This window comes from Callithrix jacchus, chromosome 3 (assembly GCF_049354715.1).
Source record: "Callithrix jacchus isolate 240 chromosome 3, calJac240_pri, whole genome shotgun sequence".
NCBI lineage: Eukaryota > Metazoa > Chordata > Mammalia > Primates > Cebidae > Callithrix > Callithrix jacchus.
Window position 1 is genome coordinate 33915957 of NC_133504.1, and position 26769 is coordinate 33942725.

At 34.2% G+C, this 26769-nt stretch overlaps 1 protein-coding gene across 8 annotated transcripts in view; it reads left to right on the forward strand.

Moving 5' to 3' along the window:
• The first annotated feature begins 3836 nt into the window (after positions 1–3836).
• The window catches only part of FSTL5 (follistatin like 5), an 848028-nt gene continuing 825095 nt past the window's right edge, over positions 3837–26769 (forward strand). For 4 of the 8 annotated variants that reach the window (XM_002745278.7, XM_008992524.5, XM_008992523.5 and 1 more), the window contains exon 1: positions 3837–4256. The gene's annotated coding sequence lies outside the window, so the exon portion shown is untranslated. Of the gene's footprint in view, positions 4257–4982; positions 5225–26769 lie in introns of those variants that run through there. The other 4 variants (XM_035292760.3, XM_078366328.1, XM_078366327.1 and 1 more) reach the window with 2 other exon arrangements.

Consider the following 26769-nt stretch of genomic DNA (forward strand, 5'->3'; position numbering starts at 1 on the left):
ACATTTCATTCAATAATGACATATTATATTTAAATGTCTTTTAGCACAGTAGACATATAACTAATAGATATTTTAAATAGAACGTTAAAATGAATTAAAACATAGGTGAAGAGCACAAAAGTCCCCAAGGGAGCAAAAGATAGAAAGTAGGAAGGTAAGAAATTAATAGAAGTAAAGAAGCATGAAAGAAAAAGGAAACAAAATGACATATTTCAAATTTCAAATATACAAGTCATGTTGTATACTATATATGTATATAAAATTTCTAATCACTGTAAAAAGGTTAAAAAGAAGAAGCACAAATTAGTTTTGGCCACAGATTGGTTTGTAAGATCTAACGGATAAATGTAGCATCTACTCTTTAGAAAACCTTATGTGCATATGCATTATCAAGAGATAGCAATCATGTAAAAGCTCATATTTCAGGGATGTTGAGATTGCTCTCTTAATCATGTTAGTGCTTACGTTGAATCATTCTGCTCTCTTTTATTTAAAAAAGGGTTATGTATAGCTATCAGTTTTTTTCTGGACCTGCTTTATTTTGATCCCTAAAAACTAAGCATGAAAATTAGTTTTCATGCAAAAAGTGTATCTTTGCTTTCCAAAATAAGCATGTTCTCAATTACTAGCAAATCTTCTCATATTTGATTCAAAAAGAAATATTAACAAAACATACACTGTTTTCTTTAGAGTATTTATAATTCTAATGTACTGCAAATGCATTAAAATAATTATAATTTGAAAAGGAGCTTGTAAAATTTGATGATACTACAGAAGCCCCAAAATATGCACATTCACAAGACAACATTACAATGTGCTTCATAATTTTCGTGTATTACATTCTAATATGTTCATGTAAATTACCTAAATTAAAATCCTTCAGTAGATGTTGGTCATCCAGCTTTAAAGAAATTCTCCTTAAGCATACTTGCTTAATTTTTAGTCATCTTTTCAGTGCCAATTTGCAACTAAAAAATCCATCTAACCATTTTTGCATGCCTTAAATTTTATTGTTGCTTTAAAATTACTTTAAATATCCTGTACAGTAATTATATCTGTGACTATATGAGAGATTATTGCAATATGCTTATAAAATAAATGTATGTTTTAACGGGCCTATTTTGCCTTCTTTTAGTTTTAACCTGGGTGGATAAAATTTATTTTTTGACCTCTCTTTGCCTCATAGTTGATCTTAGCCACCCTTCCCCTCTCCCCACCTCCCAACCTAATTATATGAAGATATTCTTTTGACAGGCTTAGTAACCAGATGCCAGTTTATCCCATTAGGGGAAAAATTCTTAAGCTTTTAAATTCTAATATCAATTTTTGAATTCTAATATAGAAATTTCTGAAGTTTTGAAGTCTAATATAAAATTACAGAATGACAAGCATGTAATGAGTTTTAGAGACAATGGAATAACCTACATATTTTACAAATGATGAGTGTGATGAAAAGGTTTAAATAACTTGCCCTCAGTCACATTGCCATTTAGGACAGAACAAAACCATGAATGCCCTAGGAGAATATTCTCAATGCTTTTCTGCGTGTTTTCATCTTTGTTCAAGCTTGCCAAGATGGCTCTTTTCCTTTTGTTTTCATTTCTTTCTTTCTTCTGTTTCTCTCTTTTTAAAGACAGTAAAAACATGAGAAAATGATCTGCCTTCCTTTTCATCTTTGAAAGGAAGGTTTGTTTTCCAGTTTTATTCCCTCAGGCTTTTCAATAATATTATGACTGCTTTAATTGAATTCATAGCCCAAAACGTTATGATCACTAGAGTAAACTGAAAAATAGTGTCCATTATACAAACAACATAGGTCTTGGTGGAATTTTAGAAGCATACATAATGTACTTTACACATTGTTAAAGTGAATTATTAAGATTTCTCTGACATTTTGGCACATTGGCATGAAGCAGCCAGTGTGCTATGTGATTGTCTCAAAAGCAGCATATCATGGGTGCCACAGCCAGCCTAAGTTCAAGTTAAGCAGTTGGCTCCATTGAAACAATAATCGTGCAACACCCATCTGATCCCACGGATCATCTTCCTGCCCTATCATGGTGTCTGCCACCTTTATTAAAATGACTTTGGGAATTTAAGCACTCTTAATACATGCATGTATATCTGTGCAAAAGTCATGGCTTTTGACACTTACATATAAATGTAAAATCAGTAATTGTCTAAGAAAACAAAAATATTGCAGATAACCCAAAATGCAGCAATCACAGTCAATGTGTGTTGGAGAAATAGTACGGGGGGTTATATGTTCAGAATAGAAACTGGCAATTTCTGGAATAAAGCCACAGGGAAAGGTTTCTGTGGGTGTGAATTGGAATTAAAAAAATGTTCCTTCCCTCAAGCAAAAACACCATATTTTTTCCTCTATTTTTCTTTTTAAGTCGCTAGAAAGAAGGAGTTTAGGGGTATGGGTCCACAAAGTAAATATACCTCCTCAAATAACTTCTTAATATGGTGGAAAATAAAATTTATTATTTCTCCTGATGCAGGAATAAACAAGTGTATTCATTTGATTAGAGTCCCTGAAAATGCTTGTGAGTGGATCCAGTGCTAGATTATGTCAGATTCCTGGAGTATGATGACACATATCAGTATATATGCATTCTGATGGATAACAATGTGTGAATGCTATGAAATTTTTTGAATAAACAACCTTTTTTATTAAACATGCTTTATCCAACTTAAGAAAATTTAAGCTTAGTTTTAAATACCCGCTTCTCTGTACAAGTAAGTCATGATAGCTGTAGGTGGGACATGTGCATGGAATGCGAATCATCACCCTTCTGGATGACTGATAGCTTCAGTTCACTGAAAGTATTTGTTTACAAGTTCAAGCAGTCGGTGGAATTTGGCATGACAGGCCCCTTTTTTCTTGCTTCCAAGGTCTTTAGAGCCTCACTGGAAGAAGAAATATCACATATACTGAAAGAATTGCTAAAGGCTATATAATGCTTCCAGCATATCCCATCTTTCATAGAACAATTGATATATTAAACATAACCTTCAGAATTTTGGCAGTGGAAGTTGAAGCTGAGAACTTTCACTTTTTATTATAAAATTAATTTTCTTTTTACTCTGTAATCTCCAAGTCTATACAGTTTGAGGATATATTTAAATCATGATAATGAATAGGGAAGGTTCTGTCGGTTTTATAGGAACGCATATGAAGTCTGATATATACTATGGAGCGCTTTCAGGTTTTCTCCCAGTGCTCAAGCATTTTTTTTTTTTCCAGGCAAGTTTCTGCAGCAGCGACTCCCTCCAGCGGCTCCGTGAATCCAGGGAAGAGAGCAGGAACACCAAATAAATTTGCGTTCAAATAACCAAATGGCAGGGAGAGGCAGCAAAGTTTGGCTAGGAAGATCAAAAGGATAGGGGATGTTTTCAAGAATGGTTGAACAGATTCCTTCCATTTCTCCGTCTCCTCCCCACCGCCTCCCACTCGGTCCTCTCCACGCTCCACTGCCCTTCTCTCCGCCCCGTCTTCCCTCCAGAGCTGTGCCTGCAGCGATCTCTAGAGTGCGCAGAAACGGCAGTCCCAGCGAAGGCAAAGGCTCCAGCACCGCCAAAGCGTTTAGTTTCTACTGGACTGGTTGAGAATACATCTTGAAGTCCAAAGATGCCCACGCTGACCTTAAGCCTGAATTTTGTCGACTCAATTGCCGCAGCTGACCCCAACAGAAGCCCAGTCAAGGGGGCGGCCCCTCACCTCTCTGAGAGTTGATATGCAAAACAGTTACGTCAGATGGTGGGGGCGGGGCACCTCCGGGTTGAGTGGCAGCAGCTCCTGCCTAGGGAGGAGGAGCGAGAATCAGCCTGGTTCAGTGACTGAGACAACTGGAGGTGAGAGGCGCTGGTACTGTCCACTGCGCTGTCGGTGCTGAACCTGAGACGCGAGCGGACCAGTTGCTCCAGCACCTGGGGGCAACGCCCTCTTGCACCCTCTGTTCCCTGTGGGACCGGCTTCACGAACAGGACCCACATCAACTTGACAAAGGAGTGTGGTATCGGACGTGGGAGAGAGTCCTCTGTTTGCCACCTGGGCGCTCATTCAGGCGTGACTTCGGAGATTTCTATAGTTTTAGACCAAACTATTTTGTTTTGTTTTGTTTTGTTTTTTCCCGGCTAAGAGGATCTTTTTAGTTTTGTTTTTTTTTTTTTTTTTTTTTTAATTGTGATTTATATTTCCACAGCGTTTAGGAATCTTTCTGGGAGACTTTTGTGACTGTTAAAATAAGGTAAGAAAAAAAATATGTTATAAATGATTAAAAGCGGGGGAGAAATACAGACTGCTATATAAAAATTTTAAAACAAGTTATGCTTATTTTTATCATTTGAAACTGGACTTTTGGCAATGATTGCAAAAATATTTTAATAATTGCTATTATTATTATTGCAAGATCAACTGTTAGTGATTATGCACTAAATTCTAGAGGGGAAGTTTGAGAGCTTTGTTTTTTGTGAAGTTAATGTCATCATGTTCTATCTTGCTTTATAAATATAAATATTTTAGAGCAATACTTCCAGCAGGGTTCAAGGGATAGGAAGTATTCAAGAAAACCCACAAATATATAAGAAAATGATATTAAATAAATCAACCAACAAGTTGTTTAGAACACATATAATCTAGTAATTATTTGAATGGACTAATCTCTGGTTAATCATCAGTATTATTTCCTATGTCTAAAGCATAGACTTCAAAGTGCAGAGCTCTCTAAACATTTTTTGGAAGGGAAGGGGTAGAGATAGGAACACTTATATCATGCTGGGTCCATTTACATGTATTGTTATGCAGTAGATCCAAATAAAACTTGTGAAACTCAGTCTCTGAGAATTCCACACCCCAAGGTCATGTGTATTTCAAGTTGGGGCTTTTTGTTCTGCTATTGACTAGTAAATGTCATTCCCTTGCCCCCCTTCAGGTTAGAGGTGGATATAAATTGGAAGCCCTGATTTAATAATACAGTATTAGTTTGTATTATAGTCGCTTGTGCTGTTGGTAATTGAATGGAACTGGGAAGCATGGGCTGAGAAAATGTCTCACTATTTCAGCAATGTTTAACCTCTTGCATGCTTAACAGAGAGCTTTTCTGTACTTAGAAGATTTTCTTTTGAAGCTATGTTCCTTTTGTCAATTGGCTGTGTGTTCTGGGTGTGTACAGAGAAAGAATTCAGTGTGGAAAATGACTGAACAGTACTTCTCATAGTGAGTAATTATTAAATGATAGAAGTTTATCCTGTGCTCTTTGTATTACTTATTACTATTCATGACTTTATTTGACAGGTGTGATAGTTTGCCTGATAAATGGAATTGTGGTCTTTCATTTATGTCATTTAGTGACATTAGATTAAGTATAAATGATGGCTGGAAAAGCATGGGGGTATGGGGGGGTATTTCCTTTGCATTCCAGAGAGAGAGAGTTTAGGTTGCAAGTACACGTCCAACATTAATAAGAATGAGTTAAAAATAAAGCTGTTTTATACTTACTAAATATTATTCAACAGATTAGAGCTATGCTTTTCAGCAGGAGTACACAAAGTTTAAATATTTGTATATTTCAAAATATTATAAAATATCTACTCTAGTTGCATTAAAGCTACTAGGATGAAGTTCAGTTTTAGAAATTCATGATTCAAAATAAGCCGTCTAGGTAGATATTTTTCATTGTATTTACTATACAGCCTTACAAGAGAGTGATTGCCACAAGAAATGCATATTGTTGCAAATACTAGAGGTAAAATATAAATCTTTTTAAGTTGTTCACATCTTTTACCCTATACAGATATTCTTTGTAGAATTCATGTCAGTCATGTGATCTTAAATTAAATATTCACATGAATTTGGAAAGCCTGGATTGGGTAGAAAGGCAAAACAGAATATATAAAACTCTGAGCTAGGAAATTGATACAACATAGTCTCCTTTAAGTGCGCAAAGAATCATTCTTTACTATTACAAATTTTGAAATTTTCTTGTTAAAACTAATTATATTGGTATAAATATTTAGACTGTGAAATTTCTAACAGAATTATGGCTTATTTTATTTTTCATTTTATTTATCTTGAAACATTAATATATATCTTAATTTTATAACTTATTTGAAGAGCAGTATAATATGTAAAGATTATATTTACTCAAAATGTATCTGAGTATGTCATTGACTTCCATTTGCACAAAGTTTTCCAAGATATACGTCTTTACTCAAGTATAAACATTTACCTGGAAGTACCAATATCTGGAATTCATTCAGATGAAATTTAGAGTTTCATCTAACAGTAACATAGCTGAACACTAAAGTCAAACTAAGCTACTGGAATACTAACCAAAGGTTGAGTTGATGAGACTGTAAATGTAAAATATTAGAATCTTTTTTTTTCTGATCTTTCTATACATTTAGCTTTTGTATCTTAGTCCTGAAATAAGTTAAACTGGATTCCCATCGTAAGTCCAAATTTAGCATATAGGGACCCTATTTAAATGCAAAACAAGATTCCCACTGAAACTAATAAAATTGCCAACTTTCAAGACACTTATGAAAGGTACTCAAATGTGGTGGCCCCTTATTAAGTCTTTGATCCACAAAGGAATGACCATATTTTGGAGTTATAATGAATTCATGTAAAACATAAAGGACTATTCAGTAACACAACAGTGGATGGCTTGTTAAGACATTAACTCATTTCATTACGGACACACTGCAAATATATGCAGCACTGGTGGCACAAAAATGATGAACTTCTTAAAGTCTATAGAAAATTATTAAAATAATTTAATTACATATTACATGACATACTGGATTTGTCTTTCTTGTTACTCAACCTCATAAGGTTCATCAATCAAACAAAAAGAAATTGAGTCAAAAATGAAATTTGTAAATAGATTGTTTCTCCTTACAAATAAGATGGATTCCTATTTATGTTTTGTGAGATTTATGATAAGGGTGGATAAATTTGGAACTTCCATTATCACGGCTATATATGCTTTATTTTTCTTTTTTCCTTTCTTTCTTTTTTTTTTTTTTTTCAATTTACTAACATGGGCAATAGAGAAATACTAGTCTTAATTTACTCTAAAAATTTTGAAAAAAAATTTAAAATACCTTTTAAAATGATATTTAAAAAGTTATTTGCCTACTAATTTATTGATAATTTTCTTTGAATAATGACCATTTAAAAAGTAATATTAAAATCTCATTTGTCAATGAGACCTAAAGGTCTTGAATGACATCTATTAGTCCTTCATACTTGCCCGAAATTGCCATATTATCTCTCATATGCATAGAAATATGCATAATTCTAACAGTCAAGTGACCAATTATCCTTTACCAAACAGACGTAATCACCTTCTGCTTCAACACCTCCAATGTCTTTTGGGTATAGTCTGCTTAAAGTTAGTTGTAGAATAGCTTGTGGAAATATTCTAATTTTCCAATTAAATCTGTAACCATACAGCAAAGCAATTGGTCCCTTTGTGTTTTAAATCACCTTAGTATTGAGGAATTAATATTATTATAATGGATGGGATCATGTTTTGATAAACTCAGAGTTCCAATGGGTTTTCTGAAAGGCGATGAATTAAATAATAGTATACGTATTTGAGACAATTAGAGAGTGTGTGTGTATGAATATATGTATGTGCATATATATCAACACATATATGTATATACACATCTATATGTAAATTCTACTCTACAGTGAACATGCAAGAGCCATGACCTAGAACATGCAAGTTAAAGACATGCTACTTAATACAAAATAGTTTAGATAATAAGCTGTAATACAATATATAACTTTTAGGGGCAAATTTGTCTTCTAAAGACTGTTATTTTTTTATTTTGGCTAGAATGCTTGTGCACATACCGGTTTCTTTGGCATGAAAATGACATTTAGAACCTCTCATGCTGATTGGCAAGGCAAGGAACAACTGAAAATGAAAATTTTCTAGAACTAAAAAACAAAATGGATGTGTACATAATGAAGAGTTTATAGCATCACATTAATTATGAGAAAATATAAGTTCTGATGAAGGATTTGAAAATTACTGTCTATAAAAGTAAGACATCAGGTTTACTTCCTACAAATCTTCCCTTTGTGGAACAGAGCCTGGATATCCCTCCACATAACATATTTTCATTCCTTGTTTATTAATGTTTTCATGCATAGATGTGGTGAAATAGGAGAACAATTTCATTCTGAACTTTCTTGGTTTAAAATCATGTCATTAATATTAATTTAATGTGGCTTTGGTATCAAATTATGTAATTCTCTAAAGCAAAGTGGTTGCTTAGTGAGTTCATTTGCAGGTTAATACATAAAATACTATTTCAAATCATAACTAGTTCATCTCGCAACTAACAAATCTAAAGCAAATGATTTAAAAATACTTCATTAAGTTGTATTTAAACATATATTGCAATAGAGAAACTTACTTTACCGATGTATTTTCTCTGTTAATATAGCACTAAGGTAGCAATTAAGATATACACACAGTAGCAATTAGAACATACACACCTGAACTGTATTCCCCAAAGATGATGATGAAATGGAAGTAATTTACCTTTGTTAGTTGGACCATCCCCCACAAAACACATTAGATACTGTTTTACTGTCTCTTGAGTTATTAGTTTTTAAAAATCTTCTAAAACCCTAAAAGTAAAAGTCTTTACATGACAACACAAAAGCCTAACGGCCCTTTGTAGTTACATGTCCCTTTTCTCAAAGCCCCACCAATGGCTGTGACTCTACTGTCAGTCAGACTCTGAGCTGCCTCACTTAGGTTTAGGGAGTCTGGGCCTTCATATTTCTAAAGAAAAAGAGCCAGTCAGTTGCTACTAGTAAAAAATATTTGTTGCTTCATAATGGAGTACCTATTGATATTTTGCCATTTGGTCTTTGATCCTGGATTTGCTTTTTTATCTGGGAAGAGGAATAAGATAGACATAGAAAGCATTCAAAGCATAGGTATTCATATGTATTTATTGATATCAGGCCATTTCACCCATATTAAGTCATGTAACATTTACATGGCTTTGAAAATATTGATACTATTTATTTCTTAATTATTCATATTAATATGAGAAAGCAGAAACTCACATCAGATCTCCACACCACTGTATTTTGTGGTCACACAACCAGGAATAGGTTACTTAGGGAATCAAACCAAGTTTGCAAGCTACACTGTACATGTCTAGTACCTCTACTTAAATCAAAAGTTCAATTTAATTTATGTCATTTTCAAAACTAAGCTTTTTAACTGTGATAATCTCTTTACTATATGTAAATATCTCTTGTTATTTCCCCAAGACTATTCCTTAATTAAGTCATTGAAATTATTTTATAGCGTATATTCTTTAGTATATACACTTTAGAATGCATAATACCAAAGACCTTAAGGAGTTTTTTCTCTCTATTTAATGTTATAAAGATGCTACATTACTTGATGTCATAGAATATTCAAAATATTAGCACCACCCAATGTTTCCCCTGGAGCCTCAAACCCATAAGAAACAATAGAATAGTTAATGTTTCCTAGGAGTTCACGTTGTTTTTCTTGTTTCCCTTAAAAGTCCAGTAGGAGATCAAATTCAAACACTTGGTGAAATTTAGACCATTTTGAACAATCAGCATTTGTAGTATCAACTGCTATTCACATGTAATCCTTAAGGTTAGTTAGCTACTAAAATTTAGCTATGAGATTAAATCAAGATTAAATAAAATAATCAAAACAAATATCTGGATTTGAGGCACAATACCAAGGAAGTAATCAAAGGTGGGCTCTTGAAGACTTTGGAAACATTAAATACTTTATTCTATTGTTTCTATTTAATTATATTTGAGGTAAAGGGAAATATTGGCCACTAGCTCTTGCTCTTTGTTTTCATATAGCATTCAGGGTGACAGAAAGAGAAGAGGTAACTGCTGTTTGCAGTAATTATAACACAGCTTCCAGATGAGCCAGAAAGTTGCATCAGACTCCCTGCTGAATCCTCATTATACAAGTTTTTGTCGTCTTTGCTAAATGGATCCCAAAGGAGATAAAACAGTTTTATTTTGTTAAGAAAGTTTAACTTTAAAATGGAAAGCATGTAGGGCCTTTTATTTAATATTTTACCTATTGGTTAGCAATAATTAATGTTTCACTTTTGACATGGAGTCTGGCATAAAAGTTTTTAATCTTGAAATTTTTATGAAATTGTGTATACTGTTTTGTTGAATTCATTGTTCCTCATTCTCTATGGAGCCCTGGGAAGTCCATTCACTCTAACCGCTACAATAATCATCTCTTCACAGATATTCTCCAAATCTGTAGCTCTGACCCAGATTTGAAGTCCATTAATGTATTTACAAAGGTCTGCTGGACATTTTAGCTCTGATTTCGTGGTGACAGCACAAACCCCATGAACTCATGAGCTCATCCCTAACATGATCCCCTATTCTATTTTTTTCTGCCATTCAGTTAATGGCAAATTCTCTTTCAATTTTCTCTGGTCTAAAAATCTACAGATATTTAAATATTACATCATTCTTCCTATATAATATGCAGCAGATACACAAGTTTTAACATCCCTCGCTTTATCATGTAGTTTTACCTGATTCCCAATTCTTTATTTTTTCTCTTATCATTTTGACCTGGACCCAGACTGTCCAAATTGAGACAGAATTATTTGGACCTCCTTTACACTAGTGTCTCTTATTCCTGTTTCTTCCTGCTCTAATAATAATTAATGAGATAAAATTTATGGTGATTCATAATATGCCATGCATAGTCTTACGCATTTATAAAAACAGTTTCATTTTATATGCAATGTTGATATAGGAAAATCATCTTTTTAAAAAAAAAGTTAATTTATTTTTCAACTTTCATTTTAGATTCAGTGGATATATGTGCATGTTTGTTACATAGGTCCTCAGGTTTGGGGTATGAGTGATCCCGATACCCAGGTACTGAGCATAGTACCCAATAATTACTTTTTCAGTCCTCGCCCCCCTCTTACCTCTCCACTCTTATAGTCTCCAGTGTTTGGTATTGTCATCCTTATGTCCATGTGTCTACAATGTTCAACTTCCACTGATAAGTGAGAAGAACATGGAGTACTTGGTTTTCTGATCCTGTGTTAATTTGCTTTGGATAATGGTCTTCAGTCGCATCCACATTGCTGCACAGGACATTATCTTGTCCTTTTTTATGGCTGCGGAGTATTACATGGTATAAGTGTACCACATTTTCTTTATCCAATCTACTATTGATGAACACCTAGGTTAAATTTATATCTTTGCTATAGTGAATGGTGCAGCAATGAGTGTTCCAGTACACGTATATTTTTTGTAGAACGATTCATTTTCTTGTGGCTATATACCCAGTAATTGCATTATTGGGTCAAGTTCTAGTTCAGTTTTAAGTTCTTGGAGAAATCTCCAACCTGTTTTACACAGTGGCTGAAGTAATCTATATGTTGACCAATAGCATATAAGACTTCACTTCTCTCTGCAGCCTCACCAGTATCTGTTGTTTTTGACTTAATAATAACCATTCTGACTGGTGCAAGATAGTGTCTTATTGTGGCTTGATTTGCATGTCTCTGTTGATTGGTGAACATTTGTTCATGCTTGTATGTATTCTGAAACCACATCTTAAAGTGTTGCCCACAGAGCTGAGACTCAGATCAAGTTTTGTCTGAAGTCAACTGCGTGATCAGATCCTAGTCTTTCTGCCCTGCTCTTACAGATTTCATATTTTTTCTGGATTTCTCTTGATTAAAATATGTTTTAAAATGCCACTGTGTTCAGAAATCACTATATGTCTAATTTTTACATTAAGTTGACACTCTGCTGCTTTAAAATTTCTTCTTACACACCCTGTGTAAGTAGTCAACTTGCTTTTCTATTTTCTGATATGTGAAATGCATATATGCAAAACAAAGATAAGTTAAAATATAAGGCATAGAGTAGTTTCTTACCTCTGTATAAACACAATGTCCTGTCTGGACTCTTGGACTTTCGAGAATCCCAGTTTGCGTCCCACTCCTCTGCATCCTGTCAAATGTTCTTATAGTGTGAGAGCATATTGTGCTCCCATGTGATTCTCCGAGTTGCTGTACTTTTTGTTGCAGTAAATGTCATGTCAGTGTCACCCTGGATCTCACCAAACTGTTCACTTTTTTAAAACATATGTATGTTTCTGTTGACGTGCAAATTATCACAGACATAGCCACATAAACATTTTTATCTCACGGTTTACATGAACTATGAGTCTGGGTACAGGTTAGCTGGTTCCTCTGCTCGGGACCTCACCATCAAGGTTTCCGCCTGAGTTTTTATTTGAGGCTCAGGATCATTGGCTGGATTTGTTTCTTTGCAGCTCAGAACTCATGGAGACTTGTCTCTTCAAGGCCAGCAGAAGAATTAATCTCACTGCGTCTATTTCTGACCTCTAACCCAGCTTTTAAAGGCTCACTTGTCCAGTCAGGCCCAGCTAGACTAATCTCCCTTTGATATACATGAAGTCAACTGATTTGAGACTTTACATCTTTAAATCCCTTCTTTTTGCCATATAATGTGACCACAAGAGCAATAGCACATTACCTTTGCCAGGTTCTATTGGCCAAAAGCAAAATATAGGTCCTGCCTATTTATACAAAGGCAGGTGATTATACAAGAGTATGTCATTGGGATTCATGGGGCATTCTGCCTAACGTACCTGGTTAAAGTTTTACTTAAACCTTAGTCTTTATTGTTTGAATGCCACTGAACTCTTCTTTCTAACCCTAAATTTATGACCTAAACTGTGTAGTAGACAGTTTGGAGTTGCTTCTAGATTTTTTAATGTGTCGTAGGCTGTTCTTCCTAATTAATCCTTTTATAGGAAGAAGCCTAGAAACTTCTGTGTTTAAAAATGCATAGTTTAAAAAGTTTAAAATGACTTTATATATATGTAAATTAATTGATTAATTGATTCTCATTGGATTTTATTCTCATTTTGTACTTGCTTTTATTACATAATATTTCATAGATGTAGAACTATAGTAGATTCATGCTCATGGATTTGGGTAATGGCGTTGTTATATGAGTTCGGTAATCTGCTGTGTCTTCCCATTCTTAACTTTGGTCTCTGCCTAACTGAGAACCACACAAAGATATTTTATTATGATCTTATTTGCATGAAACATGGACTATTTTCATGCAAGTCAGAGACTTGTATTTAATATTATATTTATGCTCCTTAACAGATAATATAATAATTACATAGAAAGTGAACATGACATTTTACACTTGCTATTTAGGAAAAGTGCAAAAGATGTATTTTAGATTTACTTTTACAAAAACTTCAACATTTGAAAAAAATGTCATGTTCAAAAGATCTTCAAAAGAAGATCTATGTGCTATGAATAATTTTTTCTTGTTTATGTAGCCTAAGATTAGTAAATTATTGGGCAATTACTTTTTAGGAAAAAAGCAAAAGAAAATAATAGTAATAAAAATACATCTATACCTTTAGAAAATAAGTGCAAAAATTAAATGCACACAATATCTCAATCCCTTGGCAGAATATCAAAAGTTAGTGCACTTACAAAGAAAATAAGACTTGAAAGTAATACGTGAATTGTGCCAAAGATTTTCCTGAATTATTTCCTTGGTGAGAATTCTCATAGAGCTATAATTAATTGGGGTAAAAATAATTAAAACCTGAAAAGAAAGATTCTAGAAAACGCTTTGCATGTAAAGTCGACTTATTTGCAATTCATGACAACAACAATTTCAAATTAATACCCTCTGCAACTGTTTATTTTCTTTCAGTCAGTGCCCTATTTCTCTGCATGTCCTGAGGCCTGAGATAGTCAAAGCGCTTTCATTCAGTTTGTTTCCCTGTCTGTGCACAAATAGTACAACTTAATTAATAATGTTGTAGTAGGACTGTGTGCCCAGCTGTGAAACCTGCTCCAGATGCTAGCACTCTACTGGACTTCTAGTTAATTATACATGTTTTGCCGAACATCTCACTTAAGTTAAAAACTGTCCAAAAATCAGCAGAGGGAGCTCAAGAAGGCATTAAGGATATTCTGATTCTGGCCTTCTGGTGCTACTATGTTTTGCCTCAAAAATAGTCTTCAGGTAGAGAAAATAAGGGTATTTTTAAGCACAAAATAGCCTTTTGAATTTGCAAAATTCAGAATTGTTTAAATGGAGAAGCCACACTGTTGCTCTTAAAATCGCTGTGTCCTATTTATTATTAACCTTAAATGGATTTGATTTGTAAAGGGACACTATGGAAACCCCGCTGTGTGATACTCAGGCTTTTACTGCCCCAGTTTTTAGATCTTAACACTGGGTTCTTGATCCAGAAAATAGAATGTGACAGGATGCCGAGTACACAAGAGGCTTCTGTGAATCACCAACAGGCTTACATTCAATCTGTGGTGGTCATTAGAGTACGGCAGGTCATTTCCTAAAATTTTGCTGTTTAGTTCAACTACAACGGACTTAACCACTATTTTTTGCTCTACTTTAGAACCTTTCAAACTTTTAAAACTGGCACAAAGTTAAAACGTATCAGTCTCCAGAAACTGTTCAACAGACAGGATGTTTACAGTTAGCAACTTCACACCAAGAACCATGTCCCACATTTATATACCTCACATATTTGAAAATAAAAACTATCTCAAGTTATTTTTGATTGGGATGTTGTTATATGATTTTTAAACATCCTGCTTAAAATATCCTGCCAATTTAAAAACTTTTTTCAATTAAAATTTTTTATTTTTTTGTTTTTATCAGAGACAAAGAGTATAGTATATGTCCTAATGATTCAGTTGAAAACCTCCATTGGAGCATTCTGGAAAAAGAAACAAATATGTATTTCTAATGATTTAACATAACTTCATTTTTATAGTATCATTCATTCCTGATTTCATACTAAATTAATGGATTTCTCCATAATGGCATTTTTGTAATTAGTTGATTTTTTTCTGTATGAAATTTAAATTTAATAGCAGCATATGTGAATTATCGAGATTACGTGAAGCCAAATTTTAGTAAAATTTGCTTATTTGGCATGCAGTTTTTATATAAATGTTTTGTGATCTGCAAGCTTTTGAAATGTATATTTGAAATTAAATTATGCTTTTATTATTATAACATTTCCTCAGAAGTTGAATTACTTGGTAAAAATCACATGATCACTTTTAAGTGATAAGAATAACTATTGTATTATTTTTTTATGAGGATTAAATCTAGTAATGGTTGAGATATTATTTAACCATAGTGCTGGGTGCTATAATTTTGTTAAGAGTAAAAATGCACTTTGGATTTTTATTTACTTTTGCTTATTGGTGAGTGTGATGTTTTAATTTTTTTTTCTTGTAGTAATTCTTCTGTTGTAACGTTTCTTTATATCTTTTTTTATTATTATTATTTTGTTTATTTATTTATTTATTTTTTTTGAGATGGAGTTTCGCTCTTGTTACCCAGGCTGGAGTGCAATGGCGCGATCTCGGCTCACCGCAACCTCCGCCTCCTGGGTTCAGGCAATTCTCCTGCCTCAGCCTCCTGAGTAGCTGGGATTACAGGCACGCGCCACCATGCCCAGCTAATTTTTTGTATTTTTAATAGAGACGGGGTTTCACCATGCTGACCAGGATGGTCTCGATCTCTTGACCTCGCGATCCACTCGCCTGGGCCTCCTAAAGTGTTGGGACTACAGGCTTGAGCCACCGCGCCTGCTTGATTGTACGGAATCAATGAAAATAGATGCCGTAGAATAATAATAATTGTGTGTTGAACTATTACTGTACCTCAGACACATTGCTAGACACTATTAAGTTATTTTGATAAAAGTTTAGAAGAGCTTTTAAGGTAGAACCAAGATGAAATCAAGATTTCTGAGAGGTTACAGATCATACTGTCTCAGACAGGAAGCGTGCATGTTTCTCTCTGGCTCAAAAGGCCCCAAGGATCTCTGTTCTATATTAAGAACTCTGTGACTTTACTGTTATATTTTCCATGTAAATTGATTATACTTCAGTGTGTAAAGTCTTCCTTAAAAGTCATCAGGCCCAGTATGTTTTTCTAGGAAGCACTTGGCCTTCTCAAGTATGTAAATATTTCTTCAAAATATCTTATCTCTTGAATATCTATGATTCCAAACAAAATATATTATTCTGATGTAATCTTGATTATCTAATATTCTTTAAGAAATTCTAAACTGTTAGCAAAAAACAAAATTACCACTAATTAAAAGCTTCCCTTATTTAGAGGAAAAAATAAAACTAATTTTATTAATGTGGTTATATATCTGTTTTTCATTCAAGTCTTACCACTAAAAGGCAGAATAGTGAAAATTCTATTTCAGGCATACTCCACATGTTTTATCTTAGTAGCAGATGTCAAACTGAACATAGTATTGAAACTGAGTTACAAATTGAGTAAAATCATAAGGTAGCATTCCTACTGGGAACAAAAATATTTTTTCAGAAGTCTGTTATACATATATATTTGTATCTCTCTCTCTCTCTCTCTCTCTCTCTCTCTCTCTCTATATATATATATATATATATATATATATATACATGTAGATACAAATACATAGACAAATTGATTGAATCTACATTGGCATTTTTATTTTTTATTTTTTGAGAGACAGAGTCTTGCTCTGTTACTCAGGCTGGAGAGTAGTGGCATGATTATAGCTCACTGTCTCTACCAACTGGGCTCTAGCAATCCATGAGGGGCTGATCCACATCAGCTCTTCAAGTAGATGGAACTACAGACATGCAGCGACACACAAATCTAATTTTTTTTTTAATTTTTAGATTTATTTGTGGATGGGGGTCTCTCTATGTTGCTCATGCTGGTCTTGATCTCTAGGCTTGTGATCCACCACACCTGGCTAAATTTTTTAAAAATATTTTTATATTTTGAAGAGTTGGTGGGGAAGGTCTCTCTATGTTGCCCAGGCTGGTCTTGAACTCCCGACTCAGCCTGGATTACAGGCTTGAGTCATCAAAGTGCTCGGATTACAGACATAAGCCACTGCAGCCAGATATGACTTGTAATGGGAAGAATCTTCTGTATGAGTTTCATTTCAATTACTCAACACTCCCAGATTTGTTGATAATTCTAAACAGATAACATTCAGCTACTTTGTTTTGGGGAGTGTTTTCAAAATAACTTTTGAATATTAAAACTGTATTGGCTACAGAGCTATGATCATATGGTAAATGACACACATACAAAACATTTTGGTTTTGACTTTGCAGTAATTTTCCTCAAGAAAGTTTGGCTAGAGTAATCTAACATAGTTTTGTTTGATTGCTTGCTTGCTTGTTTTATGTATATTCCTTTCAGGCTGCCTACTAAATCTGGTGTTTCTGAAGAATTTACCCATTGAAATCACTATAACATTTAAAATTCTTTTACAATTATAGATTTTACATTCATTAAAAAATGGTTTGTGTGATCACTTCTTATTGAAATGCAGATTAATAATGCCTGACTCCCAAAATAGAAAGTATAGTGATGAATCACATGCACTTTGGAACATTTCATAGCATATTTGGAAGACATTACAAAGTAACTTTACCTGTGTAAGATTAACACAATAATCTTTTTTGGGGAATGAGCTACAAAAATGATAATTTATTATAGACAGTGGACACTCTAATCATGTTTATTTTGAAAATTTGTTTTTTGTAATATATGAATATATATATACATAATCTTTACAATTTTTAATTAAATCAATGGGTGTTTTTTAGACCCATTAATGTGCAGATAAGTGCATTTTTAATAAAGCATTATGTTGGTATATTAAAATTTGAGGAGCCACTAGAATCACAAATATATCAGATATAATGATTGAAAATATATTAAAGGTCCAAATTCAGGACATAAGAGGAATTTAGGGTGCCACAATAATTATCACACTAAAAAAATACAAATAGTGAATTTTTTTTCCTCAGTTTATTTTGGATTCTGTTTAACAATTTTTCAATGGCAGACTAGTTGAGGTGTTCAGAGGGAAGATTTGGTCAACCAGCTTGGAATAGTCTAATTTATTCACCAACTCACCTAACATGGGAAGGTTCAAATAACTTCCGTGTTATTGTATTTATTTATTAGTTGTAGATATCAAATTTCACTAAATATTAACTAGTGATCTGCCAGATTCAATGTAACTCAGATTGTGGTGTAAGTAAAGATGGATTGGTTGGTTAGATACAAATGTCTTATTTACATAAGTAGTCTACATATTTCAAACATTAATTTTTATTTATTTATTTATTTATTTATTTATTTATTTATTTATTTATTTATTTATTTTTGAGACAGAGTCTGGCTGTGTTGCCCAGGCTGGAGTGCACTGGTGAGGTTTCAGCTCACGGCAACCTCCGCCTCGTGGGTCCAAGCAATTCTCCTGCCTTAGCCTCCCAAGTAGCTGGGATTACAGGCGCCTACCACCATGCCCAATCAATTTTTTGTATTTTTAGTTTCACCATGTTGGTCAGGCTGGTCTCGAACTCCTCACATCGTGATAGGCCCCTCTAGGCCTCCCAAAGCTCTGGGATTACATGAGCCAGCATGCCTGGCCCAAACATTAATTTTATGGATATAAATGAATAAAAAGTAGAAATACTAAGGAACCAATACAAACAAAAAATGTTTCTGAAAAGCCTCTTCAAAGAAAACACAGTTAATTAATCTCAAGAAAAACTGTTACTTATATAGTATACAAAAATGTGACTTTTATGAGGATTTATTACTCTACTTTGTATTTTCTCCCTCCCCCTCCCCTTTTTTTGAGACAGAGTCTCATTCTGTTGCCAGGTGCCAGGCTGGAGTGCACTGGCGCAAGCTCGTCTCACTGCAACCTCCGCCTCCCGGGTTCAAGCAATGCTCCTGCCTCAGCCTCCCAAGTAGCTAGGACTATAGGTGCATGCCACCACACCCAGCTAATTTTTGTATATATATTTTTTTTTAGTAGAGATGGGGTTTCACCATGTTGACCAGGATGGTCTCGATCTCTTGATCCCGCTATCTGCCTGCCTCTGCCTCCCAAAGTGCTGTTTGTTTTCTTATAGCAATAGAGCCATTGTATAATTCTGTACTACAAATTAATCTTACAGCTTTTGTTATTGGCCACACTTTAAAAAATCAAGCATGAAAGAATAATTGTAGATTTAAGATCCACCTTTCGCCTGTTGTGAAGATGGCTTCTTGTGATGTGCTTCTTGATGTTGAACTTGATGGACATTTTTTGAAAAGCAGTATTTTTATGTTAAGTTAGAGAATGCGAACTAAAGAGAAATAAGAGCTAAATTTAGAAACAAATTCTCGGATAAGAATAATTATAAAATTTTGAAGAAATAAAAGTAAGAAAACAAGTGAAACCATAGTTAAGAAGAGCCTACAGAAACATGATAACTAAATGCCATGTTATGTCCTGAATGGGATCTTAGGAAAGAAAAAAGCGTTAAGGCCAGGTGTGGTGGCTCATGCCTGTAATCTCAGTGGTTTGGGAGGCCGAGGTGGGCAGATCACTTGAAGTCAGGAATTCAAGACCAGCCTGCCTACATAGTGAAATCTGGTCTCTACTAAAAATACACAAATTAGCCAGGGCATGGTGGTGTGCACCTGTTGCCACAACTACTCGGGAGGTTGAGGCAGGAGAATGGCTTGAACCTGTGAGAAGGAGGTTGTGGTGAGTCAAGATCCCGTACTCCAAAACTAGGCAACAGAGCAAGACTCCCTCTTACAAAAAAGGAAAAAGAAAAGGAAAGAAAGAAAAAAAGATTTAAAAAAAAAAAGACATTAGGTGAAACAGAAACTCAGAATAAGGTGTGCCTCAGTTAGTAATAAGGTATTGGCACTGATTTATTAGTTGTGACAAATGTATCATACTCACATGAGACGTTAACAATAGGGTGTATGATACTAATACATAGTATATGTACCATCTTTGCAACTTTTCTGTATATTTAAAACTATTATAAAATTTAAAAATTTTATAGTTTTTAAATTATAAAATATAATGAGAGAGACATAAAAGTATGTTATAAAATGGCTATTTTAGCTATAGATGTAGTGATCAGTTAGTACAGTATTAAGGAATTTACTCTAGAAATTTTTTATTGATCCGTCTATTGGAATTATTGGAATAGATTCACTCCAAAATGACATGGATGTTTCAGTTAAAAGGGAAATATTCTTCAGCTGGATAGACAAATATATGCATAGATTTATAGATAAATATATAAATACATATATATCAACATTATATTTATATAGATATCTCCATTCAAGTGTTAGAAAGAAAACAACATTGGGTGCTTAATAGGTTTAGCTTTAGGTTACACAAAAATCACTATTATTTTCTTTATATAAGAAAATTCCAAACAAAAGAAAATTAAAAATATAACGATTAATGAACCAGATTATCAACATACGTGTACATCATATTTCACCTAATTCTCTTTGTTTTTCTATACTGGCATCTTACTGTAATATGTATTTACATTTTTATGGATTCTTACATTTGTCTAATCAATTTTTAAAAGAACCATGATGTTCTTGATGTTTACAACCTCATCACCAAGAAGCACTGCTTTTGTATGTGGTGTCATCAGGCAAAGCTGACAAGGTTGTTTAAAATATTAAGTCGAATTTGATTCCATACTAATCATACACTCTGTATTTGAGTGATTGCATGCACCATAGCATATTCTGACAAGGTTGATTGTAGTGAATGGAATGAAGCTCAAATAGTAACTTAGAAATAAATTTTCGTTTGGAAGAGCCTTGTAGGAGAAGAGTTCAAATTAAATCCTCTTAGTGAATTAAAATGCAAATATAAGAAGGCAATCCAATTGAGTTACATCGATAATAGAACATATAACACAAATGGAAATTCCTCCCAAATAATTAAGTTATAGCTGTATAAATCACTGAAGTGTGCATTTGAATTTTGTTCCTTGTGTGCATGCTTGAAAGTTCACTAACTTTGGATCACATTAGAATATGTTTTGTTTATCTCCTGCAGACCAGTCTCTTGGCAGGTTCTTTTCTCCAGTGAGGCCAATGAAGTCTCTTCCCTGTTCACTGTGCTTGCTGTGCTACAACTACAGCCTTAAGCTCTGCCAGCAGGGTTTGTTTTAGACCTAATTATAGAAGCTCTTTAATTGGGCCATCGCCCTGGGAAGTTCAATGTCTTGCACTTCTTCAGTAAATAATTTTGACTCTAAAATATGCATTATCATGAGAACAATAATGTTTGTACTTTATTTATATAATCTTTGCAGGGGTCGGGGAGACTTTAGGGATAGTTTTGCTTGGAAACTGAAAAGATTTTTTCTTTCCTGGTGTGTGTGTGTGTGTGTGTGTGTGTGTGTGTATTTAAAGTCACCTTAGCTTTTAGGATTTAGGATTCTAAGCCTTCGGGTCTTAAACAGTTAGTAATGATTTAAAGATCCAGATCCTCTAAAACATGCAGCTGATAACAGTAATGGAGGCCGATTAATATTGCAGTAAAAAGAGATAAACAGATAATAATATGCTTTGGACATTTAAACTAATAATGATGCCAATTTTATGTGCAATTAGCATGGAGCATTAGCAATGGTGTTCACCACTAAACATTTGAAGAATTGCTTTTGGTCTTGGAAAACAATCATTTACTCTCAGCTTTAAATTATATAAGCAACACAGATAAGTGATAGCATACATCCATAAATAAACATTAAAATAAAATAAAAATGAATTAAATCAAATGGAATATATTTGAATTTAAAACACATATTCTAATGCCCAAATATAAATCAAGGTAAAGTCAATAATCTTTATAAATTAGATTTTTATTATTGTAATTTAATAGCTGTGCAAGAAACAAAATGACCAAAGTAAATAAAAATTACAGATGGCTAATGATGTAAAATGTATAGGTATTGTTGAGTTAATATGCCTAATGTTATCTATAATCAGACATCAGCATTTTTGAGCAGGAGGTATCTCTCTTAAGGTGCTGCTACACAGCTACAGACATAACATTTAGAGCTTTAAATAATGATGACAATCAGAAATATCCCAAGAATGAAGTAGTTGATTTTATCATTAAATAATAATGATAGTAATAATTGTCATTGAGAGCCTAGTGTGTGTCAAAGCGATGCATTAGGTATCAAGCATACATAATCTTGTTTAATTCTTAAAACAGCTTTATATGAAGGAAAGATTACACAGATGAAAACTGAGTAGAAAGACTGAATAATTTGGTTAAATCACATAGCTAATGATTGACAGCATCAAAATAAATTTCATGCAGGTAGGCATGTTTATGATTGAGAATGCTTGTTCTTTTATCTTTTACCTTTCAAAAAACACTGGAGTATATCAATAACCATATTACATCTTCTCTTAGCTACTCAAGGGCATTGCTCCAAGGGTTTTCCATTCTCTTTTCCACCTTATCAATTTGTTTCATTGTTCTGGATCATTTTTATCAGCATGAAAGTATGGTGCTATTTTCCCTGTCTTGAAACTCAAAACAACTATCAAAACTCTCTTGATTTCCATGTAGAATTGTTTTTCTCTTCTTTATTTTATGCCAAAATTTATTGAAGAGCTATCTCTATCTGCTGTCTCAAATTTCTCTCTATATATATCTCGCAAATCTACTAGACCATTTCCTGAATTCTAATAATAATCTACAGATTATTAAATACCTTGGTCTCAATAATGCTTGAACTATTAGATAATTTGCCATAGTTAAGATTACCTCCTCATCCTTCAAACATTTCCTTGACTTGCCACAATTTCCTTTCCTCCTGATCCTCAGGCTGTATCAATCTCATTTTCTTTGTAAGATCTTTGCCCCAATGCCAAAGCCAGGTTTCTTAACAAGGTTTCCTAAATTTGGCATCACTGAGATTCTGGGTGGGTAATTCTTTATTGTGGAGGTTGCCATATACATTGTAGAATGTTAGGCAGAATTTCTGACCTCTACCCATTAGATGCAATAGCACCTTCATTTTTGACTGGAACAACCAAATATTCAGGACAAAATCACCTTTGGTAGAGAACCACTGTTTGTAGTGGTGGAGTACTCTCAAGTTCTTCTTTCTATCTGTGCACACTTCCTCAGTACTCCCAGTCATGGCTTTCAGTACCTGTTATTTGGGGCTTGACCTCTCTCTGTACCTCCACACTGGTAAATGGAACTACTTTCTCTACATATACATTTGAGGATCTATGAAGCCCCTCAAACTTAAGTATCACAAACTGAACTAGTTATCTTCTGCTCTTCCCGCCGCCACCACCAACCACGTGCGTGTCTGCAGAATTCTCTGTTTTTCTAAATACTTGTTTTAGTTCATTTGCATTGCTATAAAGGAATACCTGAGCCTGGATAATATAAAGAAATTAGATTTACTTGGCTCATGGTTCTGCAGGCTGTAAAAGAAGCACAGTGCTAGCGTCTTTTTCTGGGAATTACCTAAGGAAGCTTACAATCATTACAATCATGGCAGAAGATAAAGACAGAGAAAATGTGTCACATAGCAAAAAAGAGATCAAAAGAAAGGAGGGAGGGAGGTGCCACTCTCCTAAGCAACCAACTCTTGAGTGAACTAATAGAGCTAGAATTCACTCATTACTCTCATTGAGAATTTTTTTTTTTTTTTTTGAGATGGAGTCTCGCTCTGTCACCCAGGCTGGAGTGCAGTGGCTCCATCTTGGTTCACTGCAACCTCCAAGTCCCAATTTCAAACGATTCTCCTGCCTCAACCTCCTGAGTAGCTGGGACTACAGGTGTGTGCCACTACTCCCGGCTAATTTTTTGTATTTTTAGTAGAGACAGGGTTTCTTCGTGTTAGCCAGGATAGTCTTGATCTCCTGACCTTTTGATCCGCCCATCTCGGCTTCCCAAAGTCCTGGAATTATAGCCGTCACTGCTGTTTAAATCATGTCTATGTTATCTCATAATAGAGTCAGGATTTCAACATGTTGGCCAGACTGGTCTCGAACTCCTGATTTCAAATGATTCACCAGCCTCAGCCTCCCAAAGTGCTGGGATTACAGCCATCACTGCTATTTAAATCATGTCTACATGATCTCATAATTGAGTCAGGATTTCACCGTGTTGGACAGGCTGGTCTCGAACTCCTGACTTCAAATGATTCACCAGCCTCAGCCTCCCAAAGTGCTGGGATTACAGACACAAGCAATGGCACCCAGCCTGAATGACCGTTCTTAAGAGGTCTACCTCCATGACCCAGATACCTCCTAGCAGACCCCACCTCCGATATTAGGAATCAGATTTTAACCTCAGATTTGAAGGAGACAAATATCGAAACTATATACTTATGTTAACATCTTGGGGTCATATTAACCATTTTTCTTTCTCCTAATCCTCATTTCAGATTCTTCAGCAGTTCTTTAACATCAGAATACATGTAGAAACTGGACGTTGTTTTATCACCTCCACTGGTGTTACCTTTAAACAAGTCAATGCTGTTTCTACGTTGATTATATGACTTTTAAGATTAATCTCCTTGCTTTTTATCTCTATCCTTAATGTATTATCAACAAATCCGTCTGAACGATCGATCTTATGAAAGCTAAGTCAGGCAGTTTCACTCATGTCAGACCCTCCAATGTCTTTCTATTTTATTTAGAGTAAAAGCCAATGCTATTAAAATGAACCTCAATGACTTTCTCAAACTGCTCCTCAGCCCTGTTAACTGTCTGACCTCACTGGATTCTTTCTTTATGATGACTCTTGTAGCTTTTTTTTTTTTTTTTTTTTTTTTTTCTTGAGACGGAGTTTCACTCTTGTTACCCAGGATGGAGTGCATGGAGTGCAATGGCACAATCTCGGCTCACCGCAACCTCTGCCCCCTGGGTTCAAGCGATTCTTCTGCCTCAGCTTCCCAAGTAGCTGGGACTACAGGCACGCACCACCATGCCCAGCTAATTTTTGTATTTTTAGTAGAGATGGGGTTTCACCATGTTGACTAGGATGGTCTCGATCTCTAGACCTCGTGATCCACCCGACTTGGCCTCCCAAAGTGCTGGGATTATAGGCGTGAGCCACCGCACCCGGATTCTTGTAGCTTTCATACATTAGTTTTTACTGTTGTAAAGGAGTAGAATTGCAAAGCAGGTAAATGTTCAACCTTACTAGACAGAGTAAGTAGCTCTTTTAAGTGATTGTGTCTATTTACATTCCCAACAGCAGTATGTATTTTTTTGGTTGCTTCCTATTCTCACTAGTATGTTATACTCTCATGCCTTAAAAAAAAAAGCCAACTGCTTAGAGTGTAACAATATATTCCAAATATTTATTTATTGGCATTTACCTAAAAATAGTGAATGTGAACATATTTTTAGGTATCTATGAGTTTTTTAACATTTTATTTTATGCAAAATTTCTACTCGTCTGTTGTCCATTTCTTCATGGAGCCTCTTGATCTCATGCTGTTGATAAAAATTCTTTGGTGATGACAAAGATAAACAAAGATCTTCCAGTTGTACCATGTCTTTTTACTCTCTTTGTGGCATCCTTTGATTTAGTGGCATTCTTATTTTTGTCACAATATGATTTGCAAGCTATCTTTTATGATGTGTGACTTTTGTTCCTTGAGAATTTCTTCCTTACACACATTTGTAAGGAAATTCTCCTGCGTTCTTTTAAAAGTTTCATCATTTGGCTTTTCATAGAAGACGAGATTTTATACCTTGTGTCAGACAGAAATTAATTTTTTTCATACAGCTATTCAATATTCCTTACACAATTTGTCAATCACATAATTCATCTTTTGACATTTATGTGCAAAGTCTGCTTAGGAAAAAGATAAAATTTTATGTATGCTGCCTCTAACTTTTGCCTAATGTGGTGTGTGTGTGTGTGTGTGTGTGTGTATGTGTGTCTGTGTGTGTGTATGTACACTCTCATGATATATTTTGAAATATGGTTTGAAAAATCCTCTCCCTATTCTTTCTTCAGGAATTTCTCAGATGTTCTTGGCCCCTTTTTTCAATTTCTCTTCCAATTGTCCTTGCAATTAAAATCTACTTATCAAATTCTACAAAGAACTCCATTAAGGTGTATGTGGCCATGCAGATAGAGATAATAGACACAGGGAACTCCAAAATGGTCTCCAGAAGTTGGAAGGGAGGGGAGTGTAAAAATTACCACCTGGGTACAATATTCACTCTTTTTCTGATAGGTACACTAGAAACCCAGACCTCACCATTATGCAATATATCCATGTAATGAACCTGTATATGTACCCTGGAATCTAAAATTTTTAGAAAAGTAAGTGAAAAAGACGTGGTGAGAAAAGAAACCTATTATGAAGTTAATTGGAATTGCACGAATTCTATACAACTCAGTTTGAAAAATATTGATACATTTATTATAGAGAGTTATTTCCAAACGTCTCCATTTAAGTAATATTTAATGTTTTCAATAAAATATTAAAATTCTTCCATAAAGGGCTTCTACATATTTTTTATTGGTACTCTGTTCATTGAAAATACGTGAAATACATTTTCTGATGGAATGTGGTAGTCTAAAGGTTTTCTATTACGTGTTGCATGTCAGATTTCTCTTTCTTCTTTTTTTCAGCAAACCTTACTTATTCTAATAATACAAACATATTTGGGATTTTCTATGTAAACAAGCACTTCATTAAAAATAAGCAAGGTTTTGTCTCAATCTTCTAATTATTACAGACTTTATTTTATTATGTTTTTAACTGCAATGA